Source organism: Podarcis raffonei, chromosome 4, assembly GCF_027172205.1.
Source record: "Podarcis raffonei isolate rPodRaf1 chromosome 4, rPodRaf1.pri, whole genome shotgun sequence".
NCBI classification, from domain to species: Eukaryota; Metazoa; Chordata; class Lepidosauria; order Squamata; family Lacertidae; genus Podarcis; species Podarcis raffonei.
Genome location: NC_070605.1, coordinates 75,871,926 through 75,886,383, shown reverse-complemented (window position 1 = coordinate 75,886,383; position 14,458 = coordinate 75,871,926). Strand labels below are relative to the sequence as shown.

Here is a 14,458-nt window from a genome sequence, read left to right as displayed (position 1 = left end):
CCAGAGCTTCGTTTACTGATTTTGGCATTGCAGTTTTCAGTACTAAAGATGGAAGACAATTTTCAAACTAAACAACTCATCTCTTCAGAAGGGAACATTGCCAACAAATTAAGGGTGCAATCCTAAACACACTTTCTAGGGAGTAAGCACAATTGAACACTGTGTGGTTTGTTTCCAGGTAAACACGCACATGACTGCTCTGTAAGTTCCAGTAACATTCACGAGTATCACCTGTGTGTACATACCATAGTTTTTCAGACTGATAAAATTACTGTTTTCAGAACCATTTAAGGGAGTGTTGACCCTGAAGATGCCACAAATAAATATTTTGGCATTATACTATGTAAAAAGATAGGAAATGCAACAGAGGTAATGCTAACTGTGGAATACTGGGGCAGGCAGATGGGTGGTGGAAATAAAAGAAATGGAACGAATAGGTTACAAACACAGTTAATGTCCCTATAATCTGTGTGAGGCAGCTATCACAGAATAAGTTCCTGAGTTTCTACCAGTAGCCCCAAAACACTGATAAGAAGGGTTTAAAACGATGGGTTCTTACTATGACAGCAAGACAATTATTGCATATTTATTTTTGTTTGCATGTTCTTTGCTTATGAAATACATGGGAGTGCTATGAACATATACCCGTGCATCAAAAATTCCTACTCAGGATGCCGGCATTTTCCCCACCTCAAGCTTCCTAGAGTCCATCTGGATAAGTACAATATGTTCCTAGAAATTCTACAGGATTTTTAGGGGGTTTTGTTTGCTCATTAGCATGCAGCTGTGTGCAACTACTGTAGGAACTTACCAAAGCACCACATCTGCCTTGCATGGGATCAAAGTAAGAACACAAATAGGTGTAGATAATTTATAAAAGTGATCAGTTTAAAGAAGAAGAATTACTAAGAGACCAGTACAGTGGTACCTCGGGTTAAGTACTTAATTCGTTCCGGAGGTCCGTTCTTAACCTGAAACTGTTCTTAACCTGAAGCACCACTTTAGCTAATGGGGCCTCCTGCTGCTGCTGCTGCGCTGCTGCTGCACGATTTCTGTTCTCATCCTGAAGCAAAGTTCTTAACCTGAGGTAATATTTCTGGGTTAGCCGAGTCTGTAACCTGAAGCGTATGTAACCTGAGGTACCACTGTATTCTAGGTTCATATAATTTCTGAGCAGAGTCTTTGATTACTTATACTGGCGCAATCCCAGTAATGCCCATGGACTTCTTCACTATATGGATTTATGAGCAATGAGATGACACCAATTTAAATTAGCAATGAATTTCTGGTGTGTAAAGCTTGAAATAGTTTGCCTTTGGAACTATACATTAGCATTCAGATGTAAATTTCCACCAGTTATAGAGGACTTTTATATAGCCAGATTTTTATTTTTTTTAATGAGGGCAAATATTCAGCCCTTAAAGGTAAAGGGACCCCTGACCATTAGGTCCAGTCATGGACCACTCTGGGGTTTCAGCACTCATTTCGCTTTACTGGCCGAGGGAGCCGGCATACAGCTTCTGGGTCATGTGACTAGCATGACTAAGCCACTTCTGGCGAACCAGAGCAGCACATGGAAATGCCGTTTACCTTCCTACCTATTTATCTTCTTGCACTTTGATGTGCTTTCGAACTGCTAGGTTGGCAGGAGCAGGGACTAAGCAACGGGAGCTCACCCTGTCACAGGGATTCAAACCGCCGACCTTCTGATCGGCAAGCCCTAGGCTCTGGTTTAACCCACAGCACCACCCGCCTTAGTTTGTACTTAATGCATCTATCCACAAGACTGCAATTGACCATTTCCCTCCACTTTTTGGCTACAATTTTTAAACAAAACCAGGGTTCACAAACCTACTTGGATTAAACATGTCTCTCTCTGCTAGTGGAAAGGAACTTTGTTTCTGATGGATACTTGTGATCACTAGAACCCCAGTTCAGCCAGGAGAACTGAGCAACACCTTTGCCCAGTCCAACCTGTTCTGTGTGTTTAGGATTGTGGTCTAAATGATCAATAGTAGCAAACAATCACAACTGGATTTCACAAAATCATCATCATCTCTGCTTTTCGCGCAACCAAAAATCATTTTAACAAAATCTTGTTAAATAATCATTCTATTTCAACCCACAATTTTCTGAGAAGCCATTGCTCTAGTCCATATCATAATCTAAGACAATGTGACATTTTATTTCTGCACATCTTCTTAACATAGAAGATAAAACTGTTGGAAAAAATTATCTTTACAAGTGAAACACCCACAGACTATTTTGTGTGGTGAGGTAACCATTTGTTCTATGGTCAATCTCAGTGTTGCACATCTAGCCATGTGAGATCATGGCCACCTGTTGCATCATGTGATGGGGGGAAATTTACTAAGTCCCTGCTACCAGTGGGAAATGAGGGCAAGATAGATGCCTAGCCATTTGGTTTCCCATAAGCCAAATCCTGTGTGGTGATAGGTTTCTATGAACAGTACATCTTGGGCAGCCTGCTGGTAGGTGTTGTTTTTTTAATTGCCTTTTTTATTTCTGCATTCCCATATTTACTTATTTTGTGCCTTTGCAAATCACTTTTATATTAACTTGAACAAGTAACATTACTGCATGCAAGCTTTCCAAGTTGTATTTCAAGTATCCATCACATGACTAGCAGTTGTATGAAGCGGCCACAAATATAGGTGCATGTCTGATGCAGGTTCACTCAAGATGCTCATGTAGGCCCACCAATCCTTTGGCAAGTGCTTGCCATGGGTAAATATCACTTGAACCTGGTGGTCACAGATATGGCTGGCTAGAATTCACATTTTTCCAGAGGCCACAAATGCAGGCACTGTGGCCACCTGGTAATATGTTAGCATTAGCCATCAGTTGCAAATGTGCCCCAGATTATACTCATTCATTTTTGTATATGTCAGTAATTCTGCTGTATGCCAGTGTAGAGGGGGCAGTTTCCACTATACAGTATCAGCAACCTTTAGGAAATTCCTGCTAGGACTTTATGTCATGTTATAATGATCTGTTTCCATTCCTCTCACACTCCTTAACATAGAACTCAATTAGTCCATAGTTACAGGGGGGTTTTCTTTTGGTGCCAGCATTGTTTTGAAAAAAACAGGAAAGGCGATAGAGTGCTATCTATAAGTCTGGCACCTTTCTGCTAGCATTTATATGGTCTCAATACAGTTCTTCTGTGTATGTCATTACAATGGCATGTTTTTATTGTTTACACTCACTGAGCAACTTAAGAAACGGAAGTATTCTGTACAGTAATTTATGCTCTAAAGTGTGTGTGTATGTATATATGTATGTATGTATATGTATATGTATATATATTGAAAGGTTTGAAGTTATTAATTTATTGAATCAGTTGGCATTTCCTCCCCAGTCTCCAAGGGTGCTTCAGAAAGGAAGAGCAATATCAAGGAGCCCAGGGAATTGCCTTTTGGTCTGTCTGGCTCACTCTCATTTTCACTGACAGGCCGCAGCTCTCCAATATTTTAGACAAGGGGGACTCTCCCACTCCTACTTGGAAATATCAGGAACTGAAATTTGGACCTACTGCATCCTGAGTTATGACTCTCTCCCCAGCTCTATGTCATGGGCAACTTTTTTCGACCTAACTTTCCAAAACACCCTTGTAGTTGCAGATAACTTTCTTCTTAGACAATACTAATCTGAGGCTATGGCTGCTGCGTTTTGATCACTTTGCGGTGAATTATTTATGCCAAACCTATTATCAATTTAATTAGAAGTAGCAATGTCAGAGTGTCAATCCAAGCAATACATAGCAAATTAGGAAGGGAAGGGAGTCATATTAATTCTTTATAACAGCATAACTACAAAACATACATGATACGTGACAAGAACGAACTGCAAAGTGCTTTTCCATTTTGCCTCTTTGAGACCAAAAGCAGGAAGCCAATCAAAATACTAAGCCGATCTGCAGCAAGTCTGTCTCAATTCCTTCCTCAAGCAAGCTGAAATGATGCATCCATTGGTGTGTCCATTTGTTGATGATAATGAATACAGGTGTGTTCTTAATCTTGAGGGGTTAATTCACATGCTGTTTGTACCAGTGTATATTCACGTCATTAGAACTGCATCAATGTGAGTGGTTTGTCATTTCCTGAGAGTTTCGTCTCAGCCAAGCATGTGACTGATGGAGTGAATAGCGTGCTTACGTACTATTTGAACTTGATGGTCTCCCAAATTTTGTAATAGGAATCGCAGGATGTGCAAGCAATGTCTGTATTATTCTGCCTCCTAGAGTATCAAACTACTTGACATAGCTCACCAGATAACATTTATTCAATGCCATGTTTGCAAATAAAATATTAAATCCGTTGGCCCCACTTCATGATAAAGAAAATAATGTGAGAGGTTTGTTTGTTTATAGCTCTTTTACATAGCTCTTTTACATAGTTAAAGTTCATGTGTATAAAGTGATGAAATATTATTGACAAATTGTTTTGCTGTTTGGAGATTTTGCTGTTTCTACCATTCATACAAAACTCATGTAGCACAGTTCCTGGAATGGTGAAAAACCCTACTGTAATGTTACAGAATGAGCCTTAAGGATTTGTTTTTGTTTTGTTTTTTAAAAAAGCACTTTTATATTATAAATATTAATTCATCGATAAGATTACTTTTTTAATGTGAAAATAAACCATGAACTCGACACCTTTAACATCTCAATTTTGTCTCATCTGAGTCATTTTGGGAAATGTATAAAGCTGCCATTATTGTAGCAGTACATGTTTCTAAACCATAGGGTAAATCCTCACTCCAGATGAGGATGAAGGGATCTCAAATTATTTTGCATGAAAGAGAAACTGCCCTGTTCTGGGGGAGCTCAGAGCTCACAGGAGAAGCCCTGCAATGTCTCATCAAGGAAGGAATTCCAGGCAAGAGTGGAGATCAAGGCAAGAGTTTAAGGCAACCGGGATACCTGAAGGACCTTGACCAGCTCTGCAGAGGCAGATATGCAAGCTGTTGCCTCTGCATGCACTTAGATAAAGGAAAAGCAAAAGGAATTTGCATCTGTACTACCCAAGGGCAGGTGCAATATGAGAGAATGCAGAGACACGTCCATGTAGCTATACTTCAAAAACAAAATAAAACTGCTGCACCAGTGTGAAACTGCTCCTAAAAATAAGATTTAAAAACATACAGGAAGTGATCTGGTCCTGCATTTTAATAGCAGATATTTTCCCTTGTTGTCATGATTATATTCTGCCATATGGACAGGCAGTCAATATTTTAACAGGGCAAATAATGCTATTTTAATCGTTGTGTGGAGCCACAATTTTAATCTGACTTCCAGCTGATTGCAGTACAGTTAATGCCACAGCAGAGTTAAATAGTTTTAGAATGCAAGCAGCTGTCTTATATTATTACACTTAAGTTTCATCCTTCTGAAGGGACAATGGCAGCTGTAGGTACCAGCCTACTTATGCAAAACTCAGTGGCCTCTGTAAATAACCTTGACACTTTCTCTAGTAAATCACTGTACTGGGGCACATGCTTGCCTGTAATATTACACAATGAAAGAGATTAGGGATAACTTTATTTGATTATTTAATTTCTATAAAGTTTAATATATTAAAAACATCACTATAAGTCCTCTACAAAAAACTGAAGCAGCAACAGATAAAATATTACAATTATAGAAAGTTACATAGAAAAATGCTACTTTAATACAAAGTTACATATCTCTCTCTCCATTCATTTCCCTTCTGACACACCCTCCCTTTCAGCCTCTGGGTTCTCATGGTTTTGAAACCATTTCATACTTTAAAAATCTGTGTGTTGGTTTTGTTTTGTTTTTGCTTCCTGGTTTTCTATGTACTTGCTCCCTGCAGCTCCTCTTTTTGCCCACTAGATGTCAGTCAAAGGCAGCTGCATTTCAGAGGAGGCCTCTTCATCCTTTATTTTCCACCCCTGACAGCAACAGCGTGTTAAACATAGATTATCCTTGCACTTTAATCCCCAAATGTATCCCCGTCTCGGCTAAGCCTCTGTAGCAGACAGCAGCTAGGAATGTCCTGTAATGAATGATACTGATAAAAGCAGGTACAGTGCGGCAGTGCGGGAGACGTCTGGCGTTGCATGCAAACTCTGCGGGCTGTGCCTGCAATGCAGCACTGTCTTGTATGAGAGATGCGATCAGACTGATTTCAACATTATACACACAGCCAGAGTTAATGTGATCTTGTCTATAACGTTCGGCTGCCTATTAAAAACCATTTGGTTACAAGGTAATCGATCTTTCACTTACATGCAGAGCAGTCTCCTCCGTGCAAGCTCTCTTGAGGCGATTGTTACAAAGGGAGAGAAATCCAGATATTTATTTACATAGACGAGTCGCTAAATGTACGTTGGCTTATTTTACTAAGATTTTGTTGTTCTGTCTCTGTGTGTGCTAGCATTTGTAGAAAGCAGTGTTTTGTGTGTGCTGACACACAAGATCCGGAGCAGATGTCGTTTTCTGTGTACACACACAAATATGCAGAAACAGCTGTGCATTGCTTCACACACGTTTTCACCCATCTGTTGCAGTCGCCCTGGAGCAATGAGTTATGTCGTTTTTTTGTGGGCTTTGTGCGGTCCAATAATAAACCAAAGACATTAAAATGAAATTGGCAAAGCTGGAATTTGATTCTATGGAGGCACTCAAATAAAAGCAATTAAGTTACCCATGAGTCAAGGGCAGAAGAAAAACTCTTAAAGGGCTACACTGAATATCAGAAAAATAAATGCACATAGAAAATAAAGTTTTTAAAAGAATATTGTTATATCCCCCCCCCCCATTTCCACAAGTGGTGCAAGATTTCAGCGGTTGCAGATACTTTATCCAGGGTGTGAGTTTCCTTCAGGACAATGAGACACAGTGGAGACTGTGGTGTCTTTATGATACATGGTTTATTTACACATATATACAGCCAGAATCCAACAGAGGAATGTCCAACAATACAGTCCAATAGGTTCTGGCCTCTCCCATAGACACAACATTGGATTCAAAACAAATAAGAGCATCCTGCTTTTCTTGGCTTTCTCTCTCGAACCTACTGCTTAGTAACTGCTCCTTAACTCCGGGAATAAGGGAGTATATAAATGCAATAAACAACAACAACAACAACGCCACTTTAGGTTCCATGATGGAGGACAGCCAAGGTGGGATCTAAATACAGTACAAATTACTGAACAAACAAAAGAAAACATACTAGTGTGAATGCCGACCAACTACATTTACAGTACTTTGCTGGATGAGCAATCAACAAGTTGCCAGTTGCACAGTGTGCATTTATTTATTTCTGCAAGGGGCTTATGGATCGTTTTTCAGGTGGACACCACTAAGTGTTTTTACCACAGATTATGACAAGCTTTGGGTTGTTTTTTTATTTATTAAAAAAGTTAAGATAAAACAAGGGCAATAGTTTGCTTAGAAGTAAGAGATCTCCAGAAGCCCCTGTGGTGCAGGTCAGGGCCGCGCGGCTGAGGGGCAGCAGGTCTCTTTTATCTTCTGATCCTTTCGGGGAAAGGCGGTCCTTCAGAAGCTTAATGTCGGGTATATGGCGATACGTAAATTTAAAAAAAAATGAAAACCCAGTGTCTGTGTGCATCTGCATGCACGCTTGGAAAACGCCATGCGTATGAAAGTCAGCCCCGTGCGTGCGTGTCTTTGTGTGCAAAGAGGCTTCGCTGCACTTTCTGCGCGTTCTACGAGCGCTTATAGACGAGTTGCAAGACTTGCCGCCAAATACGTGCTTAAGCACGAAAAAACCTGCCTAATTTAAAACACGCCGCGGCAGGCACCTTTGCACGCGCCTTTAAGAAGTGCCGACACAACGCCTGGATCGGCGGCGACGCCACATGCCGAGCTTCCGTTCGCAGCAGCTCCAGGTCTGACTGCGCGCGTGGATCTATATCTATCTTGTCTATATATAGCTTTCCTCCGCGCGGTGTCAGGGCTGTCCTGTCAGCTCCCTCCCGCCGCCGCCTCCTTATTTGTTGTGTATGAACGAGGAAGCGCGCTTCTCTCCTCTCGCCGCCTCCCCTGTAGGGGGCGCTAGAGTACCTCGTCTACTTCCCCTTCCCTCAGAGGACACTCAGGCAGCCCGCCGCGTTAGGCGTGAGGTAAAAAGAGTCAGAAGCCGAGGAAAAGGGGGGGGTGGCGCGCGCGTGCTCTCACTCTCTCTTCCCCAGACGTCACGTGGAAAGCCTTCTCCCCCCTCCCCTCCCTTTTCCTTTTATTTATTTCTCTCTCTCCCCGTTGGCCACGCGACTGCTTAAGGCCACCAGGGGGCGCCGCCTCAGGGCAGGACTGTGTGATTGGTTGGCCGCGGCGAACGAGCGCTGTTGATCAATCAAGGAGGGAGGGGGGGGCGAAAGAGAGAGAGAGGGAAAAGGCCCAACGGCTGCGGCTGCGGCTGTTGGCGGCGCGAGACTCTTGAGCGCGCCGTGCGTGACGCGGCGTTCCGAGAGGGAAGGTCGGAGGAGGAGCGACGGCGAGGTGAAGGCGCAGGCGAGGCGAAGTGTGTGAGGAGCTGCTGCTGCTGCTGCTGCTCTCGCTGCGGCGGCGGCGGGCGGCGTGAGCCGGGGACGCGATGTGAGGTTTCCACACGGCCCGGCAGGGCAGACGGCGACGCCCGGCGGGCGGGCAAAGGTGAGAGAGGCTGTGGAAGAGGTTGGCCCGCCGCCTTCGCGCACAACTGCCTGCCTATCCCGGTGCGGAAGCGGCGCTTGTTGTGTCTGAAGCGGCAGCGGGGGAGGCCCCCATGTGGCGCGTACACACGGCGCAGGCAGACACGAGGGTTGCCTGACCCTGCAAGTCTCACGGAGGAGGCGGGCGAGGGACCAAAGCTTGGGCAGGCCTGCGGGCGGGCAGGCGGGCCTCCCTCCTGGCTGGCAAGCGGGGCTTGGGTTGCTCGCTTCTCCTGAGGGGAGAGGGCGGTCGGCTGTTTTAAGTCAGCGAAGCCTCGGCCTCCTCGAAGGCGCCAACCCGGTTGACGCCGCCGCCGCCGCTGCCCTTAGTTCCGGATCAGCGTCGTTGGCAAGCCGAGCACGTCCTGGGAACCATGGCGGTGCCTGGCAGCTTTTTCCCATCCCTGCAGCTGCCTTGCTGGTGGCTGCACAGCTCGCACTCGGCGTGAGGAAGTGGGGATGCCCGGGGTTTATCTACTGACACGGAAGGAGATGCTGTTTATTCCGTGCTCTTTCCTCTGCGTCTTCAGGCGCCCGTGCCCATTGCAAAACTAAGACGCCGGCTACTCAGGCTCGGGGTTTAAAAGAAAAAAGGGGAAAGCGGGTAGAAAGGAAAGAGCGGTACCGCATGAAGGCTGGCGCGAGTTAGATGCAACAGGATTTCACAGCTGGGTTGCGATAAGAAACATGTTTCCAGTTGCTTGTGGGGGACGGGGACGAAGACAGTTGCTCAGATGGGATCATTCTTTGAGGGTATATATTGTTCAAGCACCCGTCATTCATCGTTATGTGTATTCGACAGCTACCCAGCACGTTTCAGTCCCATAATTCTTCGGGGGGGGGGGGGATGGAATTGCTTGCCCTAATAATACTGCCCTAGAGGTTCAGAACAAAAGGTCAAATAGAAGTCTTGGTACATATCTTTATATGCTTAATCACTAGTGAACACCAGAGGCTGTAGTCAGATAAGATCCTTATAACAGCTTCGTTAAACTAAAGATAATTAAACACACCTAGTCTCTGAAGACCTTTCATTTGCTATCTTGTCTCTAGTGTGACATTAACTTTTTTCCTGACATTGGCCTTTTATTCTGTTTCTGTAAGACTAGTTTTGCCTGCTGATTGATTGAACATTGCAGATCATTACTAGTGGGGGTAACATTAGAAAGACCACATAATAAAAAGATCTTTTTACTTATAAAACAAAAAAAAATTAAAACTATTTTTTTCTTAATGGCTGTTCTGAAGCTTCTCATTCACAGGGCAAAACCAGTCTGCCTTTTCCATATGTGAGGTAGTATGTATGCTTTGGATTATGTGTTGAGTCAGACACTAACTTGAGGAATGTCCTACTGAATAAAGTGGGCCTGAGATCTGAGCCTTGGTCATAGCTTGACCACCCACTAACCCAATGAAACCTGGAAATTTAATAGGAAGAATTGTCCCAGCTGTCTGAATGGACTGTAGTCTCTGTTTCTGCTTGTTCTATTGCTGTTAAACAGACAAAAATGCTAAACTAGTTTAGTAACTAAATACAAATAATATAAAGTAAAAGGTAGTTAGACTGAATAAGTCGCTGACATATAATGTATTAAGTACTTGGAAAATAACTGTACTAAACAGTGGTTAATGTTCCTTTGCTTCATATTTGCAGAATAATCCCTGTAAGTCTCATTAAATTCAATGGAATTTACTCCCAGATAATTGTATATCGATTGGCAACTTAGTTTTTGTCTAGAAATTCTAATAGCATAAAATAATATTTTTTGTATTGATACACCTAGCTGAAAATCCACCTGAAGTACATCTTTAGGCCTATATGTTATAATTAAATCATGTGGTTAGCTTTTTATGGAAAATTGAGGCAACTTAACGATGATCAAGTTTGGTTGGACCATACCATTAACATTCAAAGTAATTTCCTTCCAAGACATGTGTTATTTATTTTTGTTGATGGTTTTTTTTACATGCATCTCAAGGTGATGCACAGACATACAGTAAAAACAGCTAAAATATTTTTTAAAACAGAGATTTCTGCAGGGTCACAATCGGACCCATGCCAGTCCCAAAACCTATCCCCGCCCCTGTGAGTCCACTCTCACAGGCTGTGTAGTAAATTGGCTTCTTCATGCTTAGATCCTTGATCATATAACTAATAGTACAAGTGGTGTGCTCTATATTCTGTGACTTGACTTGCAAATATCTGTTTTATGTTTATTGAAATATCTGCTAGTCATGATTGCTGTGTGCCAGCTCAAAAATCGGAATACTAGTTCCCAGGAAGCAGAATTGGGGGACGCGGGTGGCACTGTGGGTTAAACCACAGAGCCTAGGACCTGCCGATCGAAAGGTCAGCGGTTCGAATCCCCGCAGCGGGGTGAGCTCCCATCGTTCGGTCCCAGCTCCTGCCTACCTAGCAGTTCGAAAGCACCCCTAAGTGCAAGTAGATAAATAGGGACCGCTTTCTAGCGGGAAGGTAATCGGCGTTTCCGTGTTCGGCGCTGGTGCTGGCTTGCCAGATGCAGCTTAGTCACGCTGGCCACATGACCTGGAAGTGTCTTCGGACAGCGCCGGCTCCCGGCCTCTTGAGCGAGATGAGCATGCAACCCTAGAGTTGGACATGACTGGCCCTGACGGGCAGGGGTACCTTTACCTTTACTGTCGTATTCAAGTCTTGTTTGCAGGTTTTCCGTAGGCATCTCATTTGACCACTGTGAAAACAGGATGCTGGACTAGGTCGGTCTTGGTCTGATCTTACAGGGCTCTTAGATTCTTACGCTCTGCATGTTTATTATTACTTTCTTTCTAGAAAGCTTGTTGGTGTCTCTTGTATCTTCTTTCTCTTACATTAAGTATGTCAGCTTTTATTATGGATGGATATTTTGTATTATTATTACAGTCATATCTTGGTTCTCAAACAGAATGCATTCCGGGAGTCCGTTCGACTCCCGAAACCATTTGAAAACAAAAGCACAGCTTCCGATTGGCTGCAGGAGTGTCCTACAGCCAATTGGAAGCTGTGCCAGATGTTCGGCTTCCAAAATTGTTCAAAAACCAGAACACACACTCCCGGTTTTCGATTGTTCAGGAGCCGAAACGTACAAGTTCCAAGGCGTTCAGCAACCAAGGTACAACTGTATTGTACTATTAGTACAAGTCTGTCATGTCCTTTGGCTAGAATAAGAAACTTAAGAACTGCACTGAACTTTCTTTCTAACTAGGGAACTTTGATAGTCTGGATTGGGCTGATCATTGGAGGCAGGGGGTACAATTGTGTATGTACAGTATTGCTTAGTAGCAGAGAACATTTAAGCATGTATTGTTAATAATTTACTGTGGGTGGGAGTATACCCCACTTCAATACAAGCCATCTTGACTTACTAGAACAAAGTAAAATCATAAGCACATCAAAAAAATTGCACAATCAAGAACAGCACCATAAAAGTTTTTTTTAAGTGAATAAAGCATTCTCAATGCAACTGCTATAGCAGACAAATTGTGTTTTGGACAGCTTTGCCTTTGACCTTCAGGACTTCACTGATGGAAATGGATTGAAGGGTTGAACTAACTTGAAGCAATTCCACATTTTTGTAGTCACCAGCTACCACTGGATCTTCACCATGCATAAGATGAACTTAAAGTAAACAGTCATAGTTGGTGCTAAGTCATAATTAAGCATTATGTCTACATAATGCTTCGTTGGTTTTAAAGCAAGCCAACTTCACACCATGAATTATGAAGCTAATTTGTTAAACTAATCAGAGTTCATTGTAAACCATGATCTCTGATCTTGAGACACAACAAGCTGAGCTTTAGGGAAAGCAAGACTTAACATAGTTGTTGCAGCTAAGAGAGGGATAGTGGAATGTGTGAGACTGAGGTTCAGTTGTATTCATTACAGGTTGTACATACCAAACCATGTTTAAACCATGGTGTGAAATCAGTCACAGTATTTTAAAGATGTTAACTGAACTCTTTGTTAGCTTTCTGTCTAGAAGAACTCAACAAAGATCTGAGTTCTCCTTGTTAATTAATAAGCTGTCAGTATACATAATTATTCACTAAAATTGACACATCCATATATTGTAGTATAGAATGCTTGTAAAGGTTTCACTTGGAATCTGCAAGTTGACATAATTAGTCCTTTAATTTTTAGGGAAGGAAAATTGTTTATAATGGATACTTCTGTTAACAAATGCTCATGTCTCTGGAAATCATATTTTCACATTTTGCTTCCATATCCAAAAGCAAACTCTGACTCGGCAACTTTTCAAGCACAGAATCTGTGCTGTATCTTGGGTGTCATCCCAGCCCCTTATGTGGATACCTTATGTGTGATTGCTATGCCTTGTTTTCATGGCCAGATCATCTGTGCTTTGCATGGTTACTTGTCTCAGGCTTTTCACACCATGCATGTCTAGTGCAGTTTTGTATTTAACAACTTGTGGGTTGCCATGGGTGACAAGGAATTCTGTACAGGTGAATGAGTGAGCTGGAGGAGAAGTAATAGTTCACTCCATCCATTCTGGCTGTAGAGGAAAGGAACCCCCTGCCTTTGTGGCCAACGCCAAGGCATAGCAGGCTTGTGGAAGAAAGACCTGGGTTGGACTGCATTCTGTTAAATATATTTAGTCAGTGTTTGAAACTCCCATTGTTCTAGGTGCATTTTGCGACAGGGAGACTGGAGAAGCTACTTTCTTAAGAATATTAGGGGAGTTGGCAGGGGAAAGACTAGACCCTGTGAAAAATGAACATAATATTTTCGCTGCAGTTCATTCATTTTCAGATTTGTATTCTTGTTATAAAAAAGCATGCTTAGACATTCCGTTGTTGTGCCCATAACCTAGGCCTAAGGTGCCATTTAGCTCTTAGCTTTCATATCTCAGTTTCTAACACTGCATTTAGTTCCCATAGAAATAAAGAGGACCTACATTGGTAAAGACTTACATTGATTTCATTGATAAGTACAGCTAAGTTAGCCTGGGTATAATCCAATATATGGTATAAAATTAAAGCACAGAATTTGAATTTGCTTTTTATAAATAGCCCCACACTACAATTTAAATTTCAGTTTAAGAAACAGTGCAGAAGAGTTAATGGCAGCAGTTTCCACCTTTTAAAGAGTTCAAACACTCAATGGATACTGTTTCTACTCCTCCTTTTAAAGAGCAAAACATTAGTTTAGCCTATGTGACTTCAAAGATTGAAAGAACATTATACTGATACACATGGGGATTTTTTAAACCCCTTGATTATCTTTGTGGTAGTCCCAAACAGCATATGTCTTGTGTATCTGTTAGGTTAATCTTCACAGAATTGTGTGGGAGTGGCTACACAAGTGGAACTAATTGACATAAGATTCTCCCTAATAGGAGGTCATAGAGAAGGTGCTCTCCATTTCCACACAAAGCAAATGGTTGCAGAATGCATTGCAAAATGTAGGATAGCTTATAACCATTCTACTGAATGGCACTTTCAAAACACCAAAAGAATGCTATACCAATAATATGAAGATGAAAACACTAACCCAAAAATGCATCTGCAGAAGACGGTGACTATACGTTATAGTTTGTGTGTACACACTCTGAATATGGGGTAGCAGTGCCCAAATAAATTTTGAAGATAAATGTGTGGCTTCCTACTTGAGAAAATGGGATAGGAATATGACCAATCAATGTAGAAAGTAAAATAAGTTCATATTTGTGCTGCTTGTACTTGGGTAGTAAAATATCAAAAATAAGGCAGCAGATTCAGAGGT

General features: G+C 42.3%; 1 protein-coding gene and 1 long non-coding RNA gene across 3 annotated transcripts in view; both read left to right on the top strand.

The window, feature by feature from the left end:
* Positions 1 to 924: 924 nt before the first annotated feature.
* On the top strand, positions 925 to 4,692 carry LOC128411773 (uncharacterized). The gene is made up of 2 exons (XR_008329910.1): positions 925 to 1,139; positions 2,946 to 4,692. It is a non-coding gene; the product is annotated as an uncharacterized LOC128411773 (long non-coding RNA).
* Positions 4,693 to 8,429: 3,737 nt separating this feature from the next.
* The window catches only part of REV1 (REV1 DNA directed polymerase), a 39,041-nt gene continuing 33,012 nt past the window's right edge, over positions 8,430 to 14,458 (top strand). For both annotated transcript variants that reach the window (XM_053384177.1, XM_053384176.1), the window contains exon 1: positions 8,430 to 8,662. The gene's annotated coding sequence lies outside the window, so the exon portion shown is untranslated. The remainder of the gene's footprint in view (positions 8,663 to 14,458) is intronic.